Raw genomic sequence first — 4,127 nt, 5'->3', positions numbered from 1 at the left:
TTTCACTACAGTGATCTCTCTCTCTCTCTCTCTCTCTCTCTCTCTCTCTCTCTCTCTCTTCTCTCTCTCTCTCTCTCTCTCTCTCTCTCCCCCACAGAATAAAAAACTTCTGATTATGGTTTATTTGTTTTTAATGGTTGAGTTTTCTATTGAATACGCTTAAATTTCACTTTATAAAGCAAATTAATTAGTAACTGAAAATTGTCACCTTTTCGATTATTACATATTTTGCATGTTCATTTTCAATATTTTTTATTGTTTCAAGTAAGTTGTTCTTCTTTTAGACATTTTTATAATAATCAGTTTGATAGAAAAGTGACAAGAGGTTATGACTGAAAAATGGACACAAGGAAAACAACAAGCTACATGGTTGTATTGAATTAAGAGAAGCATTAAGCACACTCTTATTGTTATTATTGATTTTATTATTATTATTATTATTATTATTATTATTATTATTATTATTATTATTATTATTATTATTATTATTACTAGCTAAGCTACAACCCTGGTTGAAAAAAAGCAGGGTGCTATAACACCAAGGGCTCCAACCGGGGAAAAATACCCCTGTGAGGAAAGGAAATAAGGAAATAAATAAACTACAAGAGAAGTAATGAACAAATAAAAAGTTAAATAAGAATAGAAATAAATAGAAAAAAAATTATAAACATAAAAAAATATTGCTTGGCTGCGAAAGTGACAAACAAAACACTCCATGTTTACCGATAATATTCGATCAATCATGTTCTATGTTGCAGAAAGTAACTGAGGTTGATTTATTATTTAGCGATAATGTTACTCTTGAATGCAATATTTCTTCACGGCGTTCCTTCATAATTATGACCTCAATTTCGTTCCCAAGGAATGTTTAGTTTCCTTGATAATCTATTATCCTCATTGTTTCTGCCGAGCGAGTAACTACAGTCAAGAATCCCTGAGGTAACAGAGAAGATATTAAAGCTTAATTCTTGATGTTTTATCTCGGTTTAAAGTTCTTATAAACTACGCGCCCACTTTTCTGAGAAAGTTTTTGAAACAGAAAAGCGTACTCTGGATGGAGACACTGAAAGTTCTTGGAGACTCTACACAGCAGAAGTCAGATCAGTATTTGAGAGAGAGAGAGAGAGGAGAGAGAGAGAGAGAGAGAGAGAGAGAGAGAGAGAGAGAGAGAGAGAGAAAATTCAGGACGAAGTAGTTTGTATAAAAAAAATCATATACATACATGAATACCTGAAAATCTCTCGTGAATTCATGTTTTATACGTAATATACTGCATTCATAGGTGAGTTTCTTACTAAGAATCTAACTTTACAAAAAAAAACACATTTATTTTCAAATAGCTTTACATCGTACAACTATACATTTTTTTTTACCTAACATCTTTCCCCCATTACTAATAGAGTTTGTGTTTATTATCTTTATTGATATGAACATAAATAAGATTTATAAGAACTAATACATGTTAAAAATTCCAATCAACGCATTTGATTGGACCTGCAACTGACTGCTCCTAATTTTTGGCTAATTAACAGCTTAATTGAAATTGTCGCAGGCGTGGAATTGGTGTCTGTCCCGGGGGCTAATTCACCGCTGAACACGAAGTGGTAGACATTTAATAGCCTTTGTTGTCGTGGGATATTTGCAGCGTACTGAATGAAACATAAACACAATGTGCGAATTCGTTGAAAAAAAATATGTTGGCAGTGAAGTCTAATATGTTGAAGCCTTCTTCTTGTTTCTGTGCTTTATTATTCTTGCATTTCCTTTTGCAAGTATTCGAGGGAAAAATGCAATGCATTAACACACAATATTCTCACTGTAATAGAAAGGTTACAAATGTAAAGGAAAACGCTGTGTGTGGATTACATAGACAACAAAGCCTATGGAAAATCGACAGAAAGGCGTTTTAGAGGATATTACGTATGTATGGTTTTATTGATAGGTTATTGAGGGCAATTAAAAGTTCAATGATGGAAAATAGGCATGTAATTGTTTATAAAAGCAAGAGATTGACTTGTTTGGTTGAAAAGTGGGTCTAGTTCTGGGTGTGGGTGTGTTTGTTTTCCAGGATGGTCAACATTTTTTTCATCGATGTGGTGATGTGAGAATCAGATAAAGAATCGCAAAATTTGGGTCATGGTTGTTTGATAAGAAAATAATTTGTGAAGGGAATGAGATGTTGGATAGATGGTATTTGCAGATGATATTGTACTGGTTGGCAGTAATGAGGAGAAACTACAAAAGCTGGTAAGCGAGATATTATTATTATTATTATTATTATTATTATTATTACCTCAGTTAAAACCCAAGTTCGGTACTTTCTGCCGGAGACAAAATTTAAAAATAAAGGTGAGCCTATTGGTAACGTCCCTGCTTGGTGATCGCCAAACTGGGGTTCAAGTCCCGCTCAAAATTGTTAGTTCCTATAGTGGTTGCAACCTCACAATCCTTGTGAGCTGAGGATGGGGTGTTTTGGGGAGCCTATAGGTCTACCTACTAAGTCATCAGCAGACATTGCTTGACCCTCCCTGGTCCTAACTTGGGTGGAGAGGGGTCTTGGGCGCTGATCATATGTATATATACGGTATTCTCAATCTGTAGTGCATTGTCCTGCTTGCCAGGGCACTGTCACTGTCCCTTGCCTCTGCCATTCATGACCGGCCTTTAAACCCTATAATGAGAGTAGCCTAAGTGGAAATGAGGAATATAGACTAATGAATGTTAGTCGAGATGGAATAATGGAAGTCGTTGATTCAAAGAAGTATCTTGGAGTAGATACAGCGGATAACGGTAAGATAGAAGAGGTAAGTCATCCAATAAGAGAAGCAAAAAAAAAAAAAAATGGTGTGTGTGTGTGTGTGTGTGTATGTGTATGCGTGAGTGGGTGTGTGTGCAGCAGATTGGTAAGCGACTTGAGTTGTCTGTTGAAGTTAAGTGGAAATGCATGAAGGGAGAGTTTACCCAACTCGTTTATGGGAGTGAAGAAGGGATGTCACATGGAAATGTAAGAAAGGTTAAAGCTCTGGAGACGAAGGCATTGCGTAGTGTATGTGGTTCAAGAATAATAGATACACGAGAATTGTTAAGATGAAAGGCTAAAGAATTGATAGCCTAAGATTGAATAGTGTTAGGGAGGTGTGAGAGAAATGCCTTACAGGGTTGAACAAACTCTGTGAAAGATGTACTGGGAAAAGGTTTCTTGATATATGTTATGCACAAGAGTTTCTGCAAGATAGGATTGAATGACGAAATATATGTAGGAGGTTTCAACGCAATTATTATAAGGGTAAATTTTAGATGAATGAACGACAAATATTGTAGGAGCTGTATTCCATGGGGAGTTTTATTCGCGATTTTCCAAGTAAATTGGGAATATGGTACTAAATGTTGAAGAGCGTACACACGGGCACACACATGTACAGACGCACTAATCCACACACATGCACACATATATATATGTATATATATATAATATATATATATATATATATATATATATATATATATATATATCAGCATCAACATCAACCGCTGATAGTCCACTGCAGGACGAAGGCTTCAGATATGTCCTTCCACTCCCGTCGGTTTTTAGTCCTTCTATGCCAAGTCTATACCCACGAATTTGCTAAGCTCGTCAAACCATCGTCTTCCTCCTCCTTCCCCTGCTCTTTTGCAAATTCTACTTCAGTTTAATCTCGTATCCATGTTGTTCTTTTTCTATTTGCGTTAATCCCATCATTATTCTTTGCATAGCTCTCTGAGTCGTAACTAACTTATGTTCCAAGGCTTTACTTCCGCTACCAGTTTTTGACGCATACGTGAAAACTGGTAGGACCATCTGATTAAATATTTTTATTTTTAGTGAAAATGGCATTATACTCTTCATAGTCTCATTTTGTTTACCAAAAGCTCTTCATCCTATGGGTATCCCTTTTTTTTTTTTTAATTTCGGTCTCGTGTCGTGGGGGAAACATTTGCTGTCTGTCTAAAGTATGTGTATCATTAACAATACATAGACCTTCGTCCACAACTGTTATTTGTTGTCTGCATTTTTGGTGAACGTTATCTTAATTTTACTTAAATTCATTTTCAATCCTGAAAATTTAAAAAGTAGAGAGAGAGAGAGG

Source organism: Palaemon carinicauda, chromosome 9 (genome assembly GCF_036898095.1).
Source record: "Palaemon carinicauda isolate YSFRI2023 chromosome 9, ASM3689809v2, whole genome shotgun sequence".
In the NCBI taxonomy this organism is placed as follows: Eukaryota; Metazoa; Arthropoda; class Malacostraca; order Decapoda; family Palaemonidae; genus Palaemon; species Palaemon carinicauda.
The sequence above is the reverse complement of the archived record's forward strand: the minus strand, read 5'-3'. Positions refer to the sequence as shown.